Below are 27,991 nucleotides of genomic sequence, written 5' to 3'. Positions count from 1 at the left end.
TTTCAGAAAACTCTTTGTGATGTCAACGTTCTATTAATATGCATGTGTTCTCTGAACTGTCCCTTCATTGGGTCTGCTTTTCATGTATTTGGCAGTTCTTCTTTGCAGTTTGTGACTTGAACTGTAAAAATATTATTTCTTCTTTTTGATTGGTTTCAGGAAAAAAATGAGGTAAAGATACTTTTACTCATCTTTTTTCCACACAAAACTCATGAACAATTTTAACTGATGCAACTACATTTTCTCCATGCCTAATTAAAGAGGTAGGTTAACTTCTGTTTTGGGAAGGAAAAAAGAGAAAGAGACAGAGAAAAGACAGAGATGCTGCTTTGTCTGGTTATATATACTTTTTTCTTTTAGATTGTATCTGTTTATTTAGAAAGAGATAGAAATAGCAGAAGGAGGGGTAGAGGGAGAGAAAAAGAGAGAATCTCAAGCAGACTCCACAATGCAGAGCTCTATCCCAGGACCCTGACATCATGACCTAAGTGGAAATCAAGAGTCAAATGCTTAACCAATTAAGCCACTCAAGTGCCTTTGGTTATATTATTATGCATCAAAAGGGCCTGGAAATATTTCATTGTGAATTTTCACTTAATTATCACTGAAATAGGGAAATACAGATGAAAAAGTTAAACATGAATCAATTTGGCTAATTACTAAAAGTAGGTGGGTTTAAAGTAAGTCAATAGATAAGAAAAGGTAGAATACAGCTGAAAGTTTTCTGCATATTCTGATCCTTTAAAGCATTCCACTCAGTGATGTTATGTGATAAATTCTGTAAACAAAGAAAGGGCACCACCATGTTCTTTCAGAGACTGGCAGACAGAGGCTCAGATCAAACTGGCATTAAATTAAAACTCACATGAAAGTACTCCAAACCAATGACCATGTCAAAATTAATTGGATTTTCACAACCTGAACTAACACAGATGGCACATCTGGCATCTTGAGAAGCTCCATCAATATCACACATGAGCCATTCCAAATGTTAGGCAACAAGATATACTCATTAAGAGTAACCAGGGAAAACCAGCCAGAAGTGCGTGGGAATTGTCTTTACCAGAGAAAAATCGGGTTGAGGTATACACAAGGAATCTCAGACATTCATACAACAGACTTTCTTGGGTATAATTCTTTTCTGGCCACTCTGTTCTTGATTTATTCCAAAGCTCTAACTATTGACATTTTATGTTTATTTGTTTGACTGACTGATCTATTCTCAGAAAATGGAACACAGTCTTCATTAGAATGGAAGTCATGATACTTTTTTCTTATCTTTCTATCCCAAGTTGCTAATACAGGTCCAATGTTTCTACCTTTGTTAACATATTGTGATGTTTATTATTTATTTGTGTGCTATTATAATAATATCTCTGTAATTTAAGGGTATATATACAGACATTTCTTCTAGTGTATGATACATGTATTCCTGAACATTCTGTACAATCGGCAATTAAAATAGCACAGCATGTTGCAGAGCTATGGACAAGCCACTTAAAATATACATAACTTTGCAACCTGATTCCAACTAAGAAAATAACACTACAAATAAATATAATATAGTAAATTATACTTTTAAAAAGATAAAGGGAGTTTCAGGTAAGGAGATATAAGGAAAGATAGAATCTGTTAAGTAATGAGAAAGCAAAAAAAATATCAAAAGATAAGAGATAAAGGAACAATAAGAACTTTCTAAATAGGAGGTATGTGCAAAATGGATTTAAATCTGGCTGGTGCTTTATGTTGGGTAAATAGCCTATTTCGCATTCAGCTGCCATTATTGAAGGCAAGCGAGAATAATGGTCCTGTTTCTTGACATTCAGACATTGCCACAGTACCCATATTTTTACATGGTGCTAACTTTTAAGATAGAAGACTAGGTGAAGTATTTTCTCTAAATAGACTAATATAACTTTACATTCATGGGGTTATGGCAAAGGGTATAAGAGGAAAAGCCACTGGATGCTGATCAAAAATTAGCTACTGGATGCCACTCAGTATACAGAAATCAAAGCTGTGGGACCACATAGATGATAGAATACATCCTGCAGTGAAATATGCCCCAAAGAAGATCCTAAAAAGAAGCTAAAGAAACCAGTAAGGAGAGGGAAAAAGAAACTGGGACTTGTTAGCAGAATCTCATGACTTAGATTTAAAAGTGTTACCCACTTATGTTAATTCTAATAAAGTGGATTTTTTTTTTATTCTAAATGGTGGGCTATATTATTCTCAACAAATATTTTAAGTATCTTAAACTCCTGGGTTTGCTACTACTTAATCTTCTTGACATGCTTCCTTTCTCCATTTCCCCAGTAACAGGCCGGTCACATACCCTTGATCACAGAGGAGGCCATATGATTCAGGCTTGGCCAAGTAGTATTACGGTCCACCCGATTTCATACAAGGAGGCACGCAACATAATTTTGACCAATGCATATTATTTCCTAGGATTGTTTTCACTTAACCCAGTGAAGTAAATGCCATTGTTTCTTATGTTACAAAGCTAGGATGTGAATACAAGGCTGCCCCTATAGTGATAAAATCTGTGCAAGAACCTGAGTATAGAAGGAAAGAATTCATCTAGGTAAAGACAAACAAAGCTGAGTAACAAATAGATGAGTAAAAGAAAGAGACAGACAGAGAGAGAGATCCTGGCAACACAAGTTCCCTCTTCCTGAAGTCCCAAAGTTGCCCCAGATCCTACAGTTTTTTTCTCAGGCCTATAAACTCTTAATAGTCTTCCAGTAAATTTTCTTTTTTATTCTTAAAATAGTTTAATTTGGGTCAGAAAATGTTCAGAATGATCCCAAGTTAAAGAAACCCATTTAGTTTCATGCCTGGATTCTGGGCCAGGGGGATGTTACCTGATAATGTTAGTTATGATTCTGGTTCCCCTATTAGGCACAACGAAGCAACAAAACACAACAAAGGATTTAATCAGAAGGGAAAAGTTAAGTTATAAACTGGACCTCTTAATTGATTTTATATATTTTATATTTAAAATATATATTTTAAATATATTTTATGTATTTTATATTTATCTTTTTATATTATATATAATATATATATTTATAATATATATATATATATATGCTTGCTGCTCTTTCTCTACATGCTAATTATTAATCTCAAAGGATGGCAAACAGCATAGGCATTTTTTAAAGTTTCCCAAGTGATTTTTATTTCTCTCATACTCAGCCCCATCACTTCCCCTGAGAAGAACTGTATTATAAAATGTTTCTTTTTAAAGATTACTTCTGCCTTTTGGTACTTAAACTCTTATAATTTAATTAAGAGCTATACTGTTTCAAGACTCAACAAATTTCCCCAAAGAATCTAAAGAAAAAAAAAATAACTGAAATAGTAAAATAATATAATTTGAAAATAAATATTTATGGCTAGGTCTAGATTTTTTTTTTATCACAGGCAGAATAAAATAAAAAATACAAATCTGAAGTGAAGTAGAAAATATTGTTGCAAATTGTTCAAGAAGTAGTGTGACTTAACAGAACCAAAATGTCACACTGCTGTGATATGCAAATGTGGAAATGCAATAAAAATTAAGCGTCTTTTTAAAAAATGTTATAGTATTTTTCCAAAGTACTGCATCCAGAAGGACTCAAGAGCTTAGCTGTAACACCAGCTACGGATGAATGGCTTGGTTTATGTCCATCAATCAAATCACAGACTCTCAGCTCATTCCAGAGCATTCCTTTTGTTTCATATGGGTTTCCAAATCGCCAGCAAAGGGCAGTTTTTTGTTGTTGTGGTTGCTGCTACAAACAATGGGTTTGAATATCTAGTATCACTGATGGCTGGTTACCATGCATAAAACGGTTTTCTACAGGACATTGCTGTTGGCAAAAAACTATTGTTTTATTTTACTGAGTCCCGGATACATATGGTATTATATTTTATCCAAAATTGTGCTGCATCTTAAAATTGCTATTGGCTAGGAAGATTCATGATAGTTGATACTGCCTGAGGATTAAAGAAATTCATCAGTCAATAACCTCACAGAATAGTGTATTGACTTGGATATTTTCCTGAAGGCATTACCAGAGAAGCATAAACCCTCCATGCTTAGATAAAACTACTGAAAGAACATTTGAGAAAGGACCATGGACCCAAGTTTTTTTGAAAACCTTCCATAGACATCTGCCAGGCAATCCAGAAGGTGTGGGGATCAAATGATTATCAAATTGCAAAATGGTTGTCAGAGAGTTGGAAGAAAATAACAGATAATAGTGCAGCACTCTCTGTAGAACTGCTGGCCCAGAGGAAAATAATGTGTGAAAAAAGAGACATCAATGAATCAGAGTAAATCGTCACTCTGAATAGCCACTTCTGAATGTGAAGAGGTGTCTTATGTATAATCTCATCAAATATTTTGTTTATAATTTCCTTTATATGCATGCATAATAATGATAGCTGATTATATAACACTGAATGTTAACTGATTGGAATTAAAATAAAAACTTAAAAAGCCAAAAAAGAAAAAAGAAACAAATAGAGCAAAGGAAAAAAGAGAGAAAGAGAGGTAAATCAAGAAACAGATTCTTAACCACAGAGAATGAACTGATGGTTACCAGAGGGGAGATGGGTGGAGGGATAGATGAAACAGGTGATGGGGATTAAGGGGTGCACTTGTGATGAGCACCAGGTGTTGTATGGAAGTGTTGAATCATCGTATCAGACACCTGAAACTAATATAACCCTATATGTTAATTAACTGGAAAAACTTGAAAAAGAAAAATATCGGTTTAACTTTATAAGCATAGATATGATTATAGAAACTTTTAAAATAGGTTTTTATATAGCACTGGCCTTCTAAGTAAGTGCGGGCCATTTTTAGGAACTTTAAGAAAACATTTATTTTTCTTGTTTTCTTGATTTCTTAAATAAAAATATATCCTAATTTAGGAACTTTAAGAAAGCATTTATTTTCCTCTGTTTTCTTGATTTCTTAAATAAAAATATATCCTAATTCTTAAAAAAAAACACTTTAAAAAAGAATAATAGTTGGTAAAAATAAATGTGTAAGTAAACCTAAATTAACTTTAAGAAATGTTTATTATAAGAGCCTGTTAACTAGCATGTAAATGTATGTTTTGTACATTTACAAAAATAAATTTTATCAAAAGTTTACAACATAAAGTAAAAAATGGAAAATATGTATGAAAAAATAGCTGCACATAAAGGCATATGTACAAGTTGTAAGCCCTAATACCTAAAAAAAGTTCCTACGTGTATTTAAAAATAGTGTTTTATCTGCATTTAATATGAATTTTAAAATGAAATTCGGAAACTGTCAAAATTTTTAAAAAGCTTATTTCAAAATGCAAAATACCAGTACCCAAGAAAATTTTAGAAAAAATCTAGGATTCATGCTCTTAGAAACAAATAGTAATTTCAGAATTTTTACTTTTTCTTCTGGAAGGAATTTCCCCCTGCATGTAAAATGTCATTTCCAGATTTATATTTACATTCAAGAATAGAAGGGGGGGATTGATATTATATAATCTATTGTGATATTGACTAACACTTATCTTGATTAATGTTTAAAATAAAAAGTGATTATAATAATTATTAAACCAGAAGAGACTTGCAGGAGGTTATTTTAATTCAAAGAAAGAAAAATTTATTCCCGCTATTGAATTTTAAAATATTCTGAACCACTGACAAAGAAAATGGCAATATTCTTAAAAGAATACTTAGTATGCCCATTATTTATCTATGTTTCTCAGTATGTAAAGGATAAGAGATTTCAGGAACAAAACTTTGAGAAGGGAGTGATGTAAGTGTGGAAAAAGGATACTTCCCAACATCTAACACAAAACTCTAGTTCTATTCTCACAGTACAACAGTCTTTATTGGCTCTACTTCAATGGGATAAACTTCTGTAACAGGTTTGGAAAATCTGTGGTAAGATGTAACAGCATCCAGTGAGATTTATTTTGAAATTTAAATGGTCATATTAGCATTTTCTTTATTCTGCTGTTTCTTTAAAAAACTCTATCAAAACAAATAAAGCAGCTCTCAAATAAGAAGACTCCACTCTCCACCCATTTATTTTTCATCTTGAATTGTTAGGAATGGTGATGCCTAATGCTATTAAATTGTTTTAAGTATTAAAGAAAAGAAGGAAAGGATAACAGAAAAATATGAAGCTGGTAAGTAGAAGATAATGTATCCTCACTGGTTCATTTCTTAGGGAAAAGGTAAAAGTGGTATAGAAAGAAAGAACACTCCTGAGAATCGTGTGTGTTGTGCTTAAGAGATTTGCTGGACCATGATAGGATGCAGTACTTCTGAGATAATTAGTACAAGAACGTGTTTTCTGAAGGCAAAAAAATCAAAGGTCAATGTGGCAATTAATGGGAAGATACCAGATGGAAACTTTTCTACTTAAAAACTAAGACTATCGGGATCCCTGGGTGGCGCAGCGGTTTGGCGCCTGCCTTTGGCCCAGGGCGCGATCCTGGAGACCCAGGATCGAATCCCACGTCGGGCTCCCGGTGCATGGAGCCTGCTTCTCCCTCTGCCTGTGTCTCTGCCTCTCTCTCTCTCTCTCTCTCTCTCTCTCTCTGTGACTATCATAAATAAATAAAAATTAAAAAAAGAAAAAAAAAACTAAGACTATCAAACTGCATTCAATAAATATCCCTTGAATAAATGAATGTGTCAATTTATATAAAACTAAATGGAAGAAATGGCATGAAAGAATTTTATCAACCTTCCTCTCTAAATAAAATACTAAAGAATTTCTTTCAAACAATTCTGACAATTATTTTGCTACTAAACAGTTTTGTAACACAATTTTATTTTAACTCCTTTTATCATGTGTGCACAACTCTAATACACAACTTTGAAGCATATAGCATTACAACGAAGAAAGGTTTTCTTTATAAAAAAAGATTTTATTTATTTATTTAGGGAGAGAGGATGAGTTGGGGGAAGGGCAGTGGGGTAAGGAGAGAGAGAATCTCTATCTGACCCCCTACCAAGCATGGAGCCCCCCTCAGGGCTCAATCCCACAATGCTTAGATGATGACCTGAACAGAAATCAAGAATTGTATGCTCAACCAACTGAGCCACACAGGCATCTCAAGAAAGTTTTTATTTACTTACTACTAAAAATTAAGTTATGCTAAAAAAAACTTTAACTTATGACCCAAAATGCTATTTAACCTGATGCTACAATCAAGAATCATGTATCCTGGGAATACAAGATAGCTTCATTTTAGAAAATTATTAATATATCATCAAATTAATACACCAAAGAAGAAAAATATAAATACAAGACAATAGATGATAAATTAAAATCAAATTTCAAACTATGCTCAATAAAAATCTTTTTTATATTAAAAGATATCTTAATCCTCTATTCTGCTATGTCTATTCAAAGCCTCACATAAATAGACAATGAACAATAAACAATGCAGCTTCCATTAGAAAACAAAGCAAAGGCAGAAACAGCTTGCAAAATTAGAAATGCAAAGGGATAAAAAACAGAATAATATTTCTCTCACGTGCTTTTTTGCTTTTAAATAGAAGGTGAGAAACATGAAATCATCAAAAATATTACAAAAGAAGATGTAAAATCATACCCAGGAATAAGTTTAACCAAGGAAGTAAAAGACCTATACTCTGAAAACTACAGAATATTAATGAAAGAAATCAAAGATGATGCAAAAATATTTCATACTCATGGATTGGAAGGATAATATTGTTAAAATTATCAAAAAGCAATTGGGTAGCAGATTCAATGCAATCTGCATCAAAGTACTAGTAGTATTTTTCTCAGAACTAGAAGATATAATACTAAAATATGTATGGAACCAGAAAAGATCCCAAATAGCCAAAGCAATCTTGGAAAAGAATAACAAAGCCGGAGGTACTATAGTCCCAGATTTCAAGGTATATACTACAAAGCTATAGCAACCAAAACCATACAGTATTGGCACAAAAATAAACATAGACAAAAAGAAAAGATAGAAAACGTAGAAATAAACCCATGCTTATATGATTAGTAAATCTATTACAAAGGAGGTAAGAATATACAGTGTAAAGACCGTCTCTTCAATAAATGGTTTAAATGGACAGCTACATGCAAAAGAATAAAACTGGATCACTTTTTTATACCATACACAAAAAGTGATTAAAGACACAAATGTAAGGCCTGAAACCATAAAACTGCTAGAAGAGAACACAAGCAGTAATCTTTTGGACACTGGCCTTAGCAACATATATATGGCTATGTCTCCTCAGGCAAGATAAACAAAAGCAAAAATAAATTGGGACTACACCAAAATAAAAAGCTCTTGCTCACCAAAGGAAAACATGAACAATACCAAAAGGCAACCTACTAATGGAAGAAGATATTTGTAAATGATATACCTTAAAGGGTTAATATCCAAAATATTTAAAGAATATATACAACTAAATACTAAGAGAAAATAACCCAGTTAGACATGGGTAAAGGAATTGAAGACATTTTTCCAAAAAAGACATCCAGATGGCCAACGACCCCTGAAAAGATGCCCCACATCACTAGTCATCAGGGAACTGCAAATCAAAATAACAATAAAGTATCATCTCACACAGTCAGAATGGCTAGTGCCAAAACAACGAGAAATAACAAGCTCTTGTTAGGATGTGGAGAAAAACCCTTGTACACTATTAGTGGAAATGTACATTGGTATAACCACTGTAGAAAAGAGTATGGAGGTTCCTCAAAAAGTTAAAAACAGAAATGCTATATGATCCAGCAATTCCACTACTGGGGATTTATTCAACATAGTACAAACAAACAAACAAACAAACAAACTAAAAAAAAAAAAAAAAACCATAAATATGAAAAAAATACATGCATCTTTATATTTCTTGCAGAATTATTATAATTGCCAATGTATGGAAGCAAACTAAGTGTCTATCAATAGATAAATAGATAAAGATGTGAGATATATATAATGGGATATATATACATTACATATATATATATATAATATATATAATGGAATATTACTCATCCATTAAAAAGAATGAGATCTTGTCATTTGCAACAACATGAATGGATCTGGAGGGTATTATGTTAAGTAAAATTAGAGAAAGACAAACACCATATAATTTCACTTATATATGGAATCTAAGAAACAAAACAAATGAACAAAAAAAAAGAAACAGACATAAATACAGAGAATGGTCTGGTAGTTGCCATAGGGGAGGAGTTGGGCTTAAGGGTAAAATAGGAGAAGGAATTAAATTTCCAGTTATAAAATAAATAAGACCTGGGGATACAAGGTATAGCATTCAGGACTAAAATTTTACTTCCAGGTGGAAGTTGAGCTCTAAATATCTTATGTGGATACCAGAACAGAGACTGAAGATGAAAGCAAGAGTTAAAAATATTGAGGGGAAGAGTGTTGGAAATAGACTATGCCATGAGGAGCTCAAGGCAAGTTTTCCTCAATTACTGAGAGCAGGTAAACTTCTAGGTGATACTAGTTTCACTTTACAGAGAGATATTTCTCTGTCTCTCCAACCACATTTGCTCAAACTTTAATTTAAATTACCATGTTTCCTAAGCAGTACTTTTAAGGAGTTTTTCTCCAATATGCTTTGCAGTATATTGCCCCCAGGTACTTATTACATGTTAATAGTAACTTTTTTCCATTTGCTCAGTGCTTTGTCTTTCCAAAAACTGAGATTTATATTCTGCTCATTGAAACTTGTTAATCTGTTATTTTGGTTTATCAGTAAAATGCCAGTTGAAGCTCTACAGTTTGCCATATGTTGTGTCAGATCTCTGCTCCTATTATAATGGGGGGGTGGGTTTTATACTCAACTTGTTACAAGGAGAAGAGATTTCTTAGAAAGCCAATTACAAAAGAATCCATTACTAAGTAGAAACAGACACATTAAATGTCATTCTATGGTGACCAATAAATATTTTCTGCATGACATTTGAGTTGCAGGAATAGGTTTTTCTACATCAAATCAAGACTGGCTGAGCCTATACTTACCGGTGTTGGCTGGAAATCAATTCTGAGTCATTGTAGAGAGCCCCTTTTTCTCTCTTTCAAAGAAAAGAGAACGTTAAGAATCTTGGGGTAAGTCATCAGGACTTCAGCCCACTGCAGTTACCTTGGAATTGCTTACTTTCCAAAATATATGGTTTATTTGAAGCACATTTTGCATTCTTGGCATCCTTTCTGCCAGAATCTCCCCCACAGCTCTTATTCTCTTTTTTTTTTTTTTTTTTTTTTTTTTTGTAGTTTAGTTTCCTATTTTGAGGCAATACCCCATTTGGGGGGCAATCATGTTCTCAGGGCCTTTCCTGGGAGCAGAACAAAGGTGTCCACCCATCTGAAACCTACTATCCCTTGGATCTCAAAAAAATAGAATCATCTAGGATTTCCTTTTTCCTTCAAACACTTATCTTTCCCTTGTTGGACAAACTATCTTCTATTGTGAAGCCAGCTTTTGAAAACAAACAAACAACAACAACAAAAACAAAAACAGAGGTGCAGTAATCCTCTCCCAGAAAAATAAAGCTCAAACTTGGAAACCTGGGCTGAACCTAAGGTAGCATGCTCTTCTCACATCCTATACAAATGATAACAAAAGACAGTTAGCCTTTTGGTTAACTATCCTTTTAAAAAATATTTATTTATTCATGAGAGACACAGAGAGGCAGAGACATAGGCAGAGGGAGAAGCAGGCTTCCCATGGGGAGCCCGATGTGGGACTGGATCCCAGGGCCCCAGGATCAGGACCTGGACCAAAGGCAGATGCTCAACCACTAACCCACCCAGGTACCCCTGGTTAACTACCCTGTTGCACAATTAAACATTATCCTCTGAATCCAGTAGATGAAGTTTTATTCCCCAATATTCTCTCTCCTTCATTGCCCCTCACCTGAATACATCATATCCTGGCAGTTGATCTGCTAAATCTCTCTTGAATCTGTCCAGTTTCTTTCCATCTCTCAAGGAATTAATCTAGATCACATATCTCTCACCAGGGATGGCAAGGTAATTTACCCATATTCACTCTTCCTTCTTCAGAGAAGGAGATAATTTTAAAATGCAAATCTGACTATGACCATAATACCCACTTTCTCACACACTCCTTGCTTGATCAATTTGAGTGGCTTCTAATTTCTCTAAAAATAAAGTCCAACATTTAAGCCTATAAGACGCTGGTGGGCCCTTCTCCAAGACTCCATCTAATTTTGCACCCAACACCACAGTGCTCTCTATATTTAGCACTATTGCTATGATTCACTCTCGACTTGGGTCATCATCCTTGGGACTGCTAAATCTCCTCTAGTCCTCTACACACAACACCCATATATGGCTCCTATATCTACTTTTATTTCTTGAAAGACCACTTATTTCCTATTCCTTCTTTAGCCCTCAGTTCAATCAGCACTTCCATAGAAAGCTTTCCTTGACTTTTTTTTTTCATGATTACATCCTACCCATTAATACCACCCCTTCACAGATTATCAGAATTAATTTTTAAAAATATTTTAAAAATAGAGTTTCTGTCATTTTGTAGTTGGTGACTAAATACTAGTTAAAAGAAATAATACAACCACATAGAATACATTTGCTATTTAAGTGATTATTTGCAGTTATAGTTGTGATTACATTTCCCTTCTTATGGGGCTGAAATGTGGAATGGTATAGAGTAAAAAGGAAAACAAGTATTCACACATATATCCTAAGGAATATTATTGTCTTCTCTTGGTAAATCTGAAATAAATATAATTCTAAATATCCTTTATCTTTATACATTAAATATATTCTGGTTTAAAATAAAAAATCAGTATTTGTGGCTTGTGCCTAAAAAAAGTATTGGCTAAGTCTTTTTCTACTAAGTAAGGTAAGAATCTATATTATTTAGACTTCTTACTCTTAGAATTAGATGTTGAGAATAAATACACTAATAAAGAACCAGCTCTTTATTCCCAGATAATGATACTGACAGATTGAACCTATTCTGATTGATTTTAACTTGAAATAACTTCACTAAAAAATTCAGAATCTTACCTAAAATTGAGCTACTTGTGCTGGTATGCTACAACTACACTGTTTAAGTTACACTCTGAAACCCTTAACTCAGCGTGGAAAGAAAAGTTGAAGACCACACAGCCAAGCCACAGCTTAAAAAGTAAAATTATTAAAGAAGTCATTAATACTGCTATGTACTACACCAAAGAAGGAGAGTACTTAGCAATACATTCTGTTTTGGAAAACTTAGGTGGGACTACTGAAGGTTGATAATTGTTGATAACCTTCTTCTGTCAACAAAATGAAAACATATATATATATATATATATATACATATATATTCAATTTCCTTTTTTTAAAGATTGTATTTATTTATTCATGACAGACACAGAGAGAAAGGCAGAGACATAGGCAGAGGGAGAAGTAGGCTCCCATAGGGAGCCTGATGTGGGACTGGATCTCAGGACCCCGGGATCACAACCTGAGCCAAAGGTAGACACTCAACACTGAGCCACACAGGCGTTCCTCAATTTGCTTTTATAGAGTGTACAATTTGTTTAATTCTTACAGACAATTGAGGATATTAATAATAAGTGACATATTATACAGTGATTAGGTGAGCAGATTCTAGAGTTAGACAACCTGGCTTAAAATAAAGGCTATGCATTATTGATAATCATACACTACTATAATTAGGGTAACTACAAACCATTTTACAACAGAATAATAATTTTAAAACAACATGTTTCTGTTGCTTTGGTGAATACTTGTCTGTAAAAAAGATGAAATTTACAGAATGAACTAAAACTAAATAAATTTTAACTTAATATTAAATTGGCATTTGTTTAGTTTTCCTATAGATCTTACTCTTCCATACACAATAGTTAACAAAAACAGTGTTTAAAAGGATGAATTTTGAATTTATAAATATTAGAATAGGAAATATCAAAAGGTTGACAAAAACATAAAAATAACAGGAAAGTATTCCTTATCAAACCCTGTTTTCAAGTTCTGTTGATAAAATTCCTAGCTTGTTTTGATTATTTTTAATGTTATATTTTTCCGCAGTTTTTATTTTGGTAGTTTTTCAGCCCAACAAAAGAAAATGACTGTAAAATATTAATTTAATTCTTTCTTTCATAAAATGTAAGAAAAAAGTTTAAAAGAAAAAAACTAGTTTTATATACTTTTGTAGAAATCTGTACTTTACCTTGATAATTTTATTTTACTCATTTTTCTTTATTAATCCTCTTTACTAATATTATTTTTCTTTTTTTTTTTTTTTGCACATCACTTTTTCAATTACTTCCTTAATGTTTCTCTAATAGACTATGTTCTTCAAGGGCAGGGCCATTAGTACCTTAATCAGCTACATACAATGGGTGATAAAAAATTATTTGTTGAATGAATACATATATGATGAATGACTGGTGAGTGATTAATAAATTAACAAGTACATAACCTTTACTTAGCTTATTTAGTAGCTTATAGTTATTTAATAAATTTTATTGCCAATGACTAGATATTTTAACTGAGAGTGGAAGATGAGTTGGCTATAGAGTAGATTAAATTAGTTGGTCAGGTCTCATTTAATCTTTCTTTAAATTTTTTAGACAGGATTTTTTTAATAAAACTTATTCCTTAGCATTTTAATCACATTAAAATTGTACCTTATTTTTTTATTTTAAATTCACAATGAATTTATTTTTAGGCGTTCATATTTAGTAACTTAGACTCATGTTTCAAGATCAGTTTGTAGGTGATCCCTGGGTGGCTCAGCGGTTTAGCGCCTGCCTTTGGCCCAGGGCGCGATCCTGGAGTTCCAAGATCGAGTCCCACGTCGAGCTCCCGGCATGGAGCCTGCTTCTCCCTTCTCCTGTGTCTCTGCCTCTCTCTCTCTCTCTCTCTGTCTCTCTCTGTCTATCATAAATAAATCTTAAAAATAAATTTGTAGCTGGTTGTGAAACAATCTAAAACCTTATGCATTGAAAACCTATATAATTTGCTGGTTATTATATGCTGGAAATTTTACTAGTAATGTATTTTGTTCCTAAAAACATCTTGTATTTTTTTCCTAGACAAGAAAAGTATAAAAACTGGAATGTCAACTTCCTACATTTCCATATACGTAATAGATGATAAGTAAATATGAATAAGACTCCCAGTATGAATATGACTGTATAAGCTAAAGACATTCTCTCTTTTCATAGAAATCTCTAAGTAGAAGAGGAAAGCAAATCTTGAAATCTATTTTCAAAAAAACTAGAAGACATGTCTGTACTATTTGTAAGAGCTGGAGAAAGCAAGTAAGTTCATATAAACACCACCTGGTAAGAAATGTCAAGTGGAGGAAAACAGAGCTGAATATGGGACAGTATTAAAATTCAATATATATCTGAAGCTGTGCATCACATGCTGAGGAAACAAAAGGGATGAAAACTGAGGCAAATGGGTAATGTCAATAAACTCTTTAACTTAGTTTTAGAAAAACAGAAAAGTCAAAGGAATTAAAAAGAAAAAAATCATTCACACAATAGCATTTACTAGAAAGTATCTTTGTGGCATTGAAGAAGAAATATTTGAAATTAAGAAAAACAATTATCTTATAATATTATGTAACCATTCCCCACGAGGGGAATATTTTTAGATATCTGGTTTTAAGACACTAACACATGCTTTAACTAGACATAAAAAAAAAATAAATAAAAAAAAAAAAAACAGCCCAGCACCTAGAAATACATGCAATGAGACAGAAGGAATTAGGGGAAAAATTTATTGTCAAACAAAGAACACTAACTAGACCAACAATAGCATTAGATAGATAAAAACAGAGAAAAATAAATGTATTAAAATAAAGTGAAATCCTATAGGAAGAAAATCCTTAAGACAAAAACAGAAAAACTCAGGGAAGTAAGAATGAATATGAGAAGGTGATGAAACACAATCAAGAAGAACTCAAGATTATTTTTTAAGTCACAGACATAAAAATAAAAATAGAATATGTATAAAGGTGAAGAGAGGCTCAGAAAAAAAGTAAAGGATGCAAAAGTCACAATTAAGAAAAATAAGTGCAATTGAAATATATATATATATATTTTTTTTTGTAAAAAGCAGTTCACAAATTAGAGAAAAAAGTACATAACAAAGGCAGGCAAGATGTTCCAGCATATGCATATTTGTAATCTTCAAAAAGAAAATCAAAATAATGTTACAGAACAAATATTTAATTGTTTAAATATGAAAAACATTCTAAAAATAAAAGAATGAGTTTCTACCAAAATGGATACTATATGCCATACAATTTGATCCATTATTGTCAACATTGAGAAAAATAAAAATAAATACTAGATTTCAGAACTAAACAAATTACTCTCTCTAGACAGGTAGGCTAAAAATAACATAAATATGAAAGTAAAATGATGATAGCCTCAAATTTGTCTATAGTAAAATCCAATATCTAAAATCAATCAATAAACATCTTAAAGATATTCAAAGAAAGGATATGTGAAACATTTTAATTCAGAAAAAATGCCTTTTAGGTATCAAAACTGAAGACAAACTTGAACATATAAGGTATCAGGGAATGTTATTTCTATGATCTTTATTTGAGGAAAAAGAGAAAAAACCTCAGTTAATAAAAGAATAACTGGGAAATGATAGTAAAACACTAGTAGTGAGCTTTGAATATAATTACTAATAGTCCATCAACTGGAGATATGAGTCACAGAAAACAATGTAAAAATAACTTATAAAAACAATGTAGAGTGACACAAATATCAAAAATCATACACAGAAAAGGAATAAAAGCTTGGACAAATAATATTACAAAGTATAGTTTAATGCAGTATACTACATTACAAAGGTAAAATTTGAAATACATTACTTTTGCCTAAATTTAGTGGGTATTAAAAAGGACAAGAATGAAGGACTGTGTTAATTATGTAATTATACCCATAGAGACCATTTGGTAACAAAAATTGAAACATAGAAAATAAAACATGAGCTGTTTTGTTAGAAATGTAAAAATCTGTATTATCAAAAAATATGAAAGGTTGTAACTCATCTAATAAAAGAAAAAAAGTGTTTATAACAATCTGAGAAATATTCATACAAAAAGAAAAGAAAAGAAAAGGATGAATCTTGACAAGGGCAAGCTTTGGGGCATTTTTAACTTGCTCTATCCCCACCGTTTTCTTCAAACAAACTCCAAGGAATAATTCAAAAGACTTTCAATCAGGTTGAAAATTAGCAGCTTCACAATCACTAAAGGAATTGAAATAGAATAGAATTCTTACAAAGGCCCATTCTCAGAGGACAGGAAATTCTGTAGAAAACTCTATTCTCAAAGCTTGTCTATCTTAGATTTGGTCCCTGCCTGTTTGGAGAGATCAGATTTTCCCCTAGGGGTACTGGTCAAAAAGTCTCAAGTAAGGGTTTTAAAAAATCCAACGTCTTCCTGGAAATCTAGAAGGCCACACAAGTGTATTTGACCAGGGACATTGTGAAGTTCTGTGAAGACAGGAAGTGAAGGGTAAGGCGGAGTTGTATGTTGCTGAGCTGGATGGTAAAGATTTTTCTCACCATGTCCCCAGAGCCATTTGGCAAAAGCTGGGAGACCAGTGCTGGGAATTCAAGGAAAATTCTGTGGAGGCACTAACTGATCCTAAGCAAGCCGGCCAGGGATAGCATTAGTCACACATGACCAAGAATTACCACTTGACAGTATTAGTCCAGGAAAGTTACCAAATAAATGAGCAGCAACAATAACAATATCAAAACAGCTATAAATCCTGGGAAGGTGAAAAATCTGATTTTCAGAGTTGCCACATTGTGCTATTTACAATGTCCACTTTTTACCAAAATTTACACAATATTCAAATAAACAGTACGACAGATCTAGAAAACAAAGAAACAGTCAATAAATACTATCCCTGAAACTAGACTACATAAAGACTTTAAATCAACTCTTTTAAATATTTTCAAAGAATTAAAGGAAACCATTCTTAAAGAACGATAGCAAAGTTTGAGAACAGTGTCATATCAGACTGAGATTAGCAACAAAGAGAAAAATAAAGACTCCAATAGAAATTCTGGAATCATAATGTATAATAAATGAAATAATTCACTAGTCAGTCACCAGGAGATTTGAGGGGGCAGAAGAGAGAATAAAAAGAAAAACTAAACAGAAATCACAGGAGATTATCCAGTCTGAAGAATAGAAAAAAAAAAAAGAAAAAAGAATAAAGAAAAGTGAACACAATCACAGAGACTTCTGAAACTCTATCATATGGGCCAGCATATGTGTAATGGGAATCCTACAAGGACAGGCAACAGAAAATGGGCCAGAAGTAATCTCTAAAGAAATAATGGCCAAAACATCCAACAATTCCAAGAAAGGTAAATTCAAAGAGATCCACGGATAGAAATATCATAATGTAAGTGTTGAAAGACAACACAAAGAATCTTGAAAGACACAGAAAGAAACAACTTGTCATATATAAGGGAACCTCCATAAAATTAATAGCAGATTTCAAATTAGAAACCACGAGGTCAGAAGACAGTTTCATGACTTTCAAAGTGCTGAATAAAAGAAGATTGTTAACTGATAATCTGATATTCAGCAAAATTATCCTTCAAAATGAAGGAGAAAAATTAAGATGTTCTCAGATAAACAGAAACTGGGAGAATTCATCTTTGTCAGACTTTACTTACAAGAAATACTAAAAGGGAGTTTTCATTTTTGTTTTTGAAATAAAAAGACACTAGAAAATAGCATGAACCCAAATGAAAAAATAAAGAACACTAGTAGAGATAACTGCAAAGGGTAAATATAAAAGAAAGTATTACTGTGTGTTTTGTTTGTAACATTATTGTCTCCTACCTTATTTAAATATAGCTTCAGGGGCGCCTTGGTGGCTTAGTGGTGAGGGTTTGTCTTTGGCTCCAGTGGTGATCCCTGGGTCCTGGGATGGAATCCCACATCAGGCTCCCTGGAGGGAGTCTGCTTCTCCCTCTGCCTGTGTCTCTGCCTCTCTCTGTGTCTCACATGAATAAATAAATAATAAAAAGATAAATAAAAACTAAAAAAAAAGACAGCTTCATAAAGCAATAATCATATCTGTGATGATGGACACAGTGTATGAAGCAATGCATATGCAACGAAAAAGATGCAATTTGTGTGACAATAACAAAACAAAGAAGCTGGAGGGAGAGGAGCTATACAGAGGCAATGTTCTGTATTTACTGAAATTTACTGTAATTAGTGAAATTACTGAAATCAGATCGGTATTAGTCTAAGCTACATTGTTAAATGTTAAGATGTTAATTGTAATTACCAGGTCAGCCACTAAGAAAATAAATCTTAAGATACAGTGAAATAAACAAAAAGGGAATTAAAATGATAAATTATCTATTTATTATCTAACAGTTACTTAATACAAAAAGTTGCAGTAATGGAAAAATAGAGGAATAAAGAAGATACAACACATATAGAAAACAGACAGCAAAATCACAGACATAAATACTAAATCATCAATAATTACACTAAATATAAAAGGGAATAAACATTCCATTCAAAAGGTAGAAATTAATATAAAAGTTAAGAAGAAACTATAATCCAAATATAGGCTGTCCAAAAAAAGACATATTTTAAATTTAAAAACATAAATAGGGTGAAATAAAGTTAGAAAATATTATACCATGCAAAGGGCAATACACAGAGCTACAGTAACTATACTATTATTAGACAAAAATAGGCTTTAATACTGGAAAACAAAAACAAAAAAAAAAACAAACAAAAGACTGGAAAACAGTTTGGCAATTGTTTAAGAAGTTAAGCATAAAGTTACCCTGTGACCCAGAAAAATTCCAATCTTATGTATATCACAAGGAGAATTTTAAAATGTCTACATAAACACTTGTATATGAATATTCACAGAAGCATTATTCATAGTAGCCAAAACTTAGATTTAACCCAAATGTCTACCAACAGATTACTTTATAATTAAATAAAATTATAGATACATTTTAGTTATGAATATTAATTAAAAATCCTAAGGTATTTCAAAATAGAACCCTGTAACATTTTTTAAATGAGTTTATTCCAGGAATGTAAATATGGCACATCAGCTGACATTATTATAACATATTAGAAATTTAAAGAAATAAAATCATCAGAGATACGAATAAATTTAATAAAATTTAACATCCATTTTGTATAGAAAGAAATTAAATACAAATACCTTCTTGGCATACAGATGGCTAAAAGACACATGAAAAGATGGTCAATATAATTAATCATCAGGGAAACACAAATCAAAATTATAATGAGATATCACCTCACAACATACAGAATGGCTAAAATTAACAATATAGAAAACAATGTTGGTGAGGGTGTGGAGAAAGGGGAGCCCTCTCACACTGTTGGTGGGAATGCAAACTGGTGCAGCCACTCTGGAAAACAGTATGGAGGTTCCTCAGAAAGTTAAAAATACAACTATCCTATGATCCAGCAATAGCATTACTGGGTATTTACCCAAAGAATATACAAACACTAATTCAAAAGGATACATGCACTCCTATGTTTAGAGCAGCATTATCAACAATAACCAATATATGGAAGTAGCCTAAATGTCCATCAACTGATGAATAGATAAAGAAGTGGTATAGATACACAACGGAATATTATTCAGCCATAAAAAAGAATGGAATCTTGCCATTTGCAAGATGGAGGATGTGGGTGGAGCTAGAGTGTATTATGGTAAACATATACTTATGGTAATATGTATTATTATCAGTCAGGGAAAGACAAATGATTTCACTCATATGTAGAATTTAAGAAATAAAACAGATGAACATCGTGGGGAAAAAAAGAGTGGCAAATCATAAAACAGACTCTTAACCATCAAGAACAATCTGAGGGTTGCTGGAGGGGATGTGGGCAAGGGGATTCGTTAAGTGGGTGACGAGTATTAAGGAGGGCACTGGTTGTGATGAAAAGTGGGTGTTATATATGTTTGTTTTTGAAATAAAAAGTTGCTAGAAAATAGCATGAACCCAAATGAAAAATAAAGAACACTAGTAGAGATAACTGCAAAGGGTAAATATGAAAGACAGTATTACTGTGTGTTTTGTTTGTAACATTATATGTGTTGAAACACTGAATTCTATACCTGGAACTAATATTACACTGTATGTTAACAAATTAGAATTTAAACAAAAACTTAAAAAAATAAAGAAGAAATACCTTATTAACATGATTAAGTATATCTATTTCTACACAAACACTGTCATCATGCCTAATGGGGACTAGTAGATAGATTTTCAGCAAGGTCAGGTATAAGAACCTGATGCACTTCCATTTACTTAATATTATATTTGAAAACCAGTCATTGAGACTAAACAAGTTAAGAAATAAACATTATAACGTTGGAAAGAAAAAGATATCTATCACTATTTTCAAATAATATGACTGTATATATGGAAAATCCAAACATAATAAACAATAACATAAGAAAACAGCAGAACAAAAACAAAAAAACATTGATATAAATTTAATTTGGGGGCAGCCCCGTGGCCCAGCGGTTTAGCGCCACCTTCAGCCTGGGGTGTGATCCTGGAAACTCTGGATCGAGTCCCACATCAGGCTTCCTGCATGGAGCCTGCTTCTCCCTCTGCCTGTGTCTCTGCCTCTCTCTCTGTGTATCTGTCATGAATAAATAATTAAAATTTAATATATATAAATAAATAAATTTAATTTGAATAAAAAACTTCCATATGCACAAGCTAATACATATTAGAAGATATAGTGAAATAGAAGATCTAATTTATAAATGATACACAATGTATAATATCTAAAGCATAAATTTAACAAGAAGAAAAAATTGCAATGAAAACTTGAAAAACTCCTTGGCTTTCTTAAAAGACTTAGAGAAATGGCATGTATAACCCTGGTCATAATATTTAATATCATACTAACAGAAATATTCCTGAATTTTGTTATAGACTTAATATGATCTCAATAAACATATTAATATATTTTTCCTTCAATTAGACAAAGTAATTCTAAAGTTAAATAGAAAACTAAAAATTTAGAAAACAGCTAAAAAGGAGTAAGTAATAAAGACTAGATATACCACTTACTAGAACATACTATAAAATTTCCACTATTAAAACAATGCTAACTTATAATATGATTAAGCAGACAAGCCAACAGAAGAGAGGACAAAGTTCAGAAATAATCTCTATAGAAACAAGACTTTATGATAAAAGCGATCTTTAAAAATTAGTCAGAAAAATATTGCCCATTCAGTAAAAGTGAATAAAAATTGTTAAGAGAACTGAAAAACAATCTGTGAGAAAGTAGTTAGATAGATCCATACTACATACAAGGATGAGTTCCAAGTGACCTAAAGATTTTTATGTTTAAAAAAAAGGTTGGGAGGGACACCTGGATGGCTCAGTGGATGAGAGTCTGCCTTTGGCTCAGGGTGTGTTCCTGGGATCCTGGGATTGAGTCCTACATCACGCTCCTCACAGGGAACCTGCTTCTCTCTCTGCCTATGTCTCTGCTTCTCTCTGTGTCTCTCATGAATAAATAAATAAAATCTTTTAAAAATATAAAAATAAAAAAGATGGGGAGAAGAAATGATGGATAAATAAGAATGGACCAAGAATATTTTACAATTTTGTAGTGGAGACGCTAATTCCAACTAAAATGTAGTAATCAGAAAAGATAATTTTGATAAAATTGACTATATTAAAATCTTTCTTGCATCACAAAGTAATAGATAAGAGTGAAAAACTTTTAAAAAGACAAAAGCAGATGACAGAGTGAGACAAAATGCATGTCATTCATGTGACAAAAGGCCCATCTCCCTGATAAACAGACCTGCTACCAATTCATAAGAAAGAAAATGTTAAAACCATCTATAAGAATAATCTAAGGACTGTGAACACAGCAGTCAGAATCATCCTTTTAAGCATAAAAAACATTGCCCTTCGAGTCAATCATCTCCAGTAGCATAAAAACCAAAGTCCTTAAAATGACCTGTAGGGTTTTGTATAATCAGAACTATGCCCTGTGTGCCCTCATCTCCTCATATTTTTGCATCATTTTTTTTCCCTAGACATATTATTTTTTGCAGCTCTTTTAGCACCAAATGTACTCTACATCAGGTGTTTTGTATTTGCTGTTTCTCTTTTCTGGAATGTTCTCCCCAAATATCCACGTGACTCACCATCTCATTTCCTCTTACCCTATGCTTCCAGATTAGGTTTCATAATTGCAAACCAACTTCATCCTATTAGTTACATATCTCTATTCTAGTTTATTTTCTCTTTGGTAGTAATTTCTGTCTCAAATACTTGCATTTTATTGGTCTGTTTCTTATTTTCCTACATTCACTGGAATGGTAAACTTAAATAAGTTAAGGTTTTACTATTTTGTTCATTTCCAATTTCTCTAACACCTAGAATAATGGCTGCTGCATAATAAGTGTTCAAAATTATTTGTTTGAATATATAAAAGAATGAACAAATAATTCATACCAAAAGACATACTAGTGGGTGGCTCACTCAGTCTGCCTTGTTCTCAAGTCATGATCCCAGGGTTCTGGGATCCAGCCCCATGTTAGATGCCCTGTTGGGCAGGGAGCCTGCTTCTCCCTCTCCCTTCTGCTCATTCTCTCTCTCCTCTCTCTCTCTCTCTCTCTCTCGATATCGTTATCTCTCTCAAATAAGTAAATAAATAATTTTACAAAAAAAAAAAAAGAAAAACAAAAAGACATGTAAGTCATTCTGACATGTAAGTCAATATCCAAAAAGATTTAATTTCACTCCATTAATGAAAATGCAAAGTAAAATTCCATTGTAATACAACTTTTTTAAAAATCTGACATAAAAAGACCAACAATGGGAATGCCTGGGTGGTTCAGTGGTTGAGCATCTGCCTTTGGCTCGGGTCAGGATCCCAGGGTCCTGAAATTGAGTCCCACATCAGGGTCGTCACAGTGAGCCTGTTTCTCCCTCTGCCAATGTCTCTGCCTCTTTGTGTCTTTCATGGATAAATAAATAAAATCTTTAAAAAAAATAAACAATGTTTTAAAGACTATGGTTTTGGTATGCATGTATATTGGCATATTCCCTATGAAGGGCAATTTGGAAATCTTATCTACATGAAACAGAAAGTGCCTAAAATAATAAAGATTATTAATCCTGTATGCTACATAATTATCGCAGGAAGTGGCAGGCCACTCTAGGTATCACTCAGTGGATGAAGAAGTGCAATCTCACTTTGTACTCAGAGGAAGAACAGTAATATTGATGAGCAGCCCTCGTCACCATACTACTGACGTTATATACATATATACCCTTTGCTTCAGCAATTTCTTTTTTTTCTTAAAGATTTTATTTATTTATATATGAGAGACACAGAGAGAGAGAGAGAGTGAGAGAGAGAGGCAGAGACAGAGGGAGAAGCAGGCTCCATGCAGGGAGCCTGATGCGGGACTCGATACCGGGACTCCAGGATCACACCCTGGGTGGAAGGGAGGTGCCCAACCACTGAGCCACCCAGACATCCCTTGCTTCAGCAATTTCATATAAAAATTCATCATACAAATACTCCAGCAGGTATGTAAGAGGATAAAATATGTTTAAAAGGTTATGTTTGCAGCAATGTTGTTGTTGCTGCTTTTTTAATATTTAATGTTTTTATGAGTGAGAGAGAGAGAGTACATAGACAAGTAGGGAGAAGGGCAGAAGGAGATGGAGAGGAGCTGCCTCTCTGCGGAGTGTGGAGCCCATGCTGGGGCATAATCTCACAACCCTGAGATCATGACTTGAGCCAAAATGAAAAGTAGGACACTTAACTGCTTGAGCCACCCAGGAACTCCTGTTGTTTTGTTTTTTGTTTTTGTTTTTGTTTTTGTTTTTAACATACATCAATGGTGATTAAATACATTATGACATATTCATATAGTAGAATAACATGGATGTGGAACACAAAACAAAACAAAAATATAAGCTCTTTATGCTTTGTATGGAAATATCGTCAACATCTTTTGTAAAACAAAACAATCAAAATGCAGAACATGTATATGGTCTAGTATAATTTTTGTAAAAATGGGGAAAAACAGTTTATATCTATGTTGGCTTCTATATGTGAATAAAATTCTCTAGGTGATAAATAAGAAATTATTAAAAGTTGATCACAGTTAAGGAGAGCAGAGACTGGGGCTCCTGGGTGGCTCAGTGGTTGGGCATCGGTCGTGATCCTGGGGTCCTAGGATCGAGTCCTGCATCAGGCTCCCTCCAGGAGTCTGCTTCTCCCTCTGCCTATGTCGCTGCGTCTCTCATGAACAAGTAAATTTTAAAAAAAGGGGAGCAGAGACAGAAAGAGGACTTTTCAGTAAATATATATCCTTTATGTGAGTTATGTGAATACATTATCTGCCAATAAATTTAAAAACACCTCAATTCTAGAATCTTAGCCATAGTCTCACCATCTTGATTCACAGTGAGGTAAAATCATTTGTACCCTTCTGGCTTGTCATTAGTTTATAGGCTCACTGATTATAGGGGTCATATCCTTTATCCATCTCAAAACTTATGAAATACAATGCCTTATATATAAGTTTCATATATATTTCAAGTGTTTATTTAAATTTTATTGAATTGCATGGAACTGGTTTTCTTCATAGACTTTTCCCAATGATCTGTGCCCTCATTTTCTCTTACTCCTCTCTCAAAGTAACTTAAAACTTCTCCAAATATGTTACCTCTGAAACTACCATTCTTCCTTTGAACTCAAATATGTAATATGAATAGATCTGTATTTTATTCCCTTGATTCAAATATCTGGGTATAAGCCCTCTGTTGTCCCTTTTCTAATCCTCTAAAATATTATGTATTCTAGACTTACAGTTATATTAATGCTTTAGAAAATGTTCAAGATCCAGAATTTTATTTCTCTTACCAACATTTAAATACATAAGCATTACAAAACACAACAAAGAATAACCCTTAGAATTCTAATGCAACTGATCTCTACTTGTGGAAATTAGGCTCAAATCAAGCTGTTCCTATATCAGGACTATGTATATACCCTCTTCTTTGTTTGGTCATATTGTAAATTCCCAAGACATCAAACAAAACCATATTAAACATAAATATATAAAGCATATCATAAAACCAATTTTAAGTGAGTTTTATTTATAAAACTTTAGGGATTTATAGAACCACTTATTTCTTTTAATGAGTTGGAAGAACTAAAATTTCACAATACTCAAGATAAAAATAAAGGCCAAACCAATCAGATAAGGACAAAATTAGAGGTCTTCTTGAGTTTGTTTCCCAGATATATCCCGTATAATTCAAACAGATTTAAGAGTCATTTGAACTCAAGTCAAGATGAAAAGTAGAATTTATCAAGTACTGGCCTTCTTATTCTAAGTGCAAAGACCTATCAATGTCTGTCTCTTGGCTACCCTCTTTGTAATAAATGTAGGCTTGATGTATAATGAAAACCAGCTGAGGAGTTTAAGGTACAGATGCCTTCTTTTCTTCTTATTCCAACTAAGATTGGTCTTACTCTTCATAATCTCTCACAGCTGCCAAAAATCCATTTTATCTTTGCATGAGGTGAGGTTTCCATTAACAACTATTAGAGTAGCAGAGGTCAGACGTCCAGTGTCAGATGTGCTACTAAAAAGAAGTATTGCGCAAAGAAAGTGTCTACCAAGAGGGGATAAAAATCATTTTAGAATCTTTGGAACTTATAAAAGTGCTTTGTTCTTTCATATTTCCCTTGCTTTTATTGTTGACAAGGTAATTTTGGAAGAAAAAAAGGAGAATTTATGTGAGAACTCATCAATTATGGTGATTGAAGAGAGATTAATTGAGTTAGAGCTTGCCTCACAAAATGTTGCCAATCAGATTGCTGATATCTTCAGGTTACAAGCTGTAATAACGCTCTCTCTGGATGTAAATAGTGTTGGTAATTTCAACACTTGGTTATGTTGGAAGATGCTCTGGTTCAACTCATAACACAGACATCAAAGAAAGCAATAACAACCGTCATTTCTATTGAGTAAAAAGCTAAACTCTGTGTGGAAAAAATAGCTCTTAGTATATATACCTATATTAATCTACTGCCTGTAAGAGTACAAATACATACATAGAGATTCTAATGTCATTTCATTCACTCATTTGTTCTTATTTATTCTCATTTATCTGGTATATTCCATTCAATCCATTATTGAGTGGTTACTATGTATCAAACTTACCAAATCAGAAAATTTGGAGAGAACTTCAGGATTAAATTCTAGAATTAACTTCCAGTTGATTCTGAATCATGGGCAATTTTATTTCATTTTTTAAAAAGATTTACGTATTTGACAGAGAGACAGAGAGGGAAGGATGAGGGGCAGAGAGGGAGAGAGGCTTAAGCAGACTCTTCCAAGCCTGGAGCCTGAGCTGGTGCTCAATTTCATGACCCTGAGATCAGAGCCTTAGCCAAAACTCAGAGTTGGTTGCTTAACTGACTGTACCATCTAACTACCCCCATAGACATATTTTATTTATTTATTTATTTGTTTGTTTATTTTTATTTTTAAATCTATTTTTACTTTTTTATTGAAGTTCGATTTGCCAATATATAGCATAACACCCAGTGCTCATCCCATCAAGTGCCCTCCTCAGTGTCTGTCACCCAGATACCCCATCCTCCCACCCACCACCCCTTCCACTACCCTTTGTTTATTTCCCAGAGTTAGGAGTCTCTCATGTTTTGTCTCCCTCTCTAATTTTTTCCACTCATTTTCCCTCCTTTCCCTTATCATCCCTTTTACTCTTTTTTATATTCCCTATATGAGTGAAACCATATAAGGATTGTCCTTCTCTGGTTGACTTACTTCAGTCAGCATAATATCCTCCAGTGCCATCCACGTCGAAGCAAATGGTGGGTATCCATCCTTTCTGATGGCTGAGTAATATTCTATTGTATATATAGACCACATCTTCTTTATCCATTCATCTGTCGAAGGACACTGAGGCTCCTTCCACAGTTTGGCTGTTGTGGACATTGCTGCTATGAACATTGAGGTGCAAGTGTCCTGGCATTTCACTGCATCTGTGTCTTTGAGGTAAATCCCCAGCAGTGCAATTGCTGGGTCGTAGGGCAGCTCTATTTTTAACTCTTTGAGGAACCTCCATACAGTTTTCCAGAGTGGCTGTACCAGTTCACATTCCCACCAACAGTGCAAGAGGGTTCCCCTTTCTCCACATCCTCTCTAACATTTGTGGTTTCCTGACTTGTTAATTTTCCCCATTCTCACTGGTGTGAGGTGGTATCTCATTGTGGTTTTGATTTGTATTTCCCTGATGGCAAGTGATGCAGAACAGAAATTTCACCAAAGAAGACATACACATGGCCAACAAGCACATGAGAAACTGCTCCACAACACTTGCCACCAAAGAAATACAAATCAAAACCACAATGAGATACCCATGGACATATTTTAAAAGGAATAATCTTGAAAGCATGGTTCAAGCTTTTAACCAGAGCAGGTTAAATATAATGCATTTTATTTTAGGACTGAAGAAAAATGGAACTAGGAACCTATAGGATCTAAAATTGGCAGTGGGGATGCCTGGGTGGCTCAGAGGTTGAGCGTCTGCCTTTGGCTCAGGTCATGATCCCAGGGTCCTGGGAAAGCCTCACGAGGAGCTTGCTCCTCTCTCTGCCTATCTCTGCCTCTCTCTCTCTGTGTCTCTCAAGAATAAGTAAATAAAATCTTTAAAAATAAATAAAAATAAAATTGGCAGTGGAGCCAAAACAAAATATCCATTTATAGGCTCTGCCTGGAGGTCTTCTCATAGATATTTCACATCGTATCAATCACAATATATTCATAAGTGAACTCTTTATTAGTTTGATGAAATTTACTTTTCCTTTTATATCTACTATC

General features: G+C 33.3%; 2 long non-coding RNA genes across 4 annotated transcripts in view; one reads left to right on the top strand and one right to left on the bottom strand.

Moving 5' to 3' along the window:
• LOC125753008 (uncharacterized) overlaps window positions 1–2,448 on the bottom strand; it is a 68,886-nt gene extending 66,438 nt beyond the window's left edge. Inside the window, exon 1 of the long non-coding RNA XR_007403801.1 lies at window positions 2,336–2,448. This is a non-coding gene — a long non-coding RNA (uncharacterized LOC125753008). The remainder of the gene's footprint in view (window positions 1–2,335) is intronic.
• Window positions 49–27,991, top strand: part of LOC112642768 (uncharacterized) — a 50,185-nt gene continuing 22,242 nt past the window's right edge. For 2 of the 3 annotated variants that reach the window (XR_003125422.3, XR_003125421.3), the window contains exons 1-3: window positions 49–263; window positions 9,340–9,488; window positions 14,234–14,329. This is a non-coding gene — a long non-coding RNA (uncharacterized LOC112642768). Of the gene's footprint in view, window positions 264–9,339; window positions 9,489–14,233; window positions 17,302–27,991 lie in introns of those variants that run through there. The other variant, XR_003125420.3, reaches the window with a different exon arrangement.

This window comes from Canis lupus, chromosome 19, assembly GCF_003254725.2.
Source record: "Canis lupus dingo isolate Sandy chromosome 19, ASM325472v2, whole genome shotgun sequence".
Taxonomy (NCBI): Eukaryota; Metazoa; Chordata; class Mammalia; order Carnivora; family Canidae; genus Canis; species Canis lupus.
This window is presented reverse-complemented; position numbering and strand designations above follow the sequence as displayed.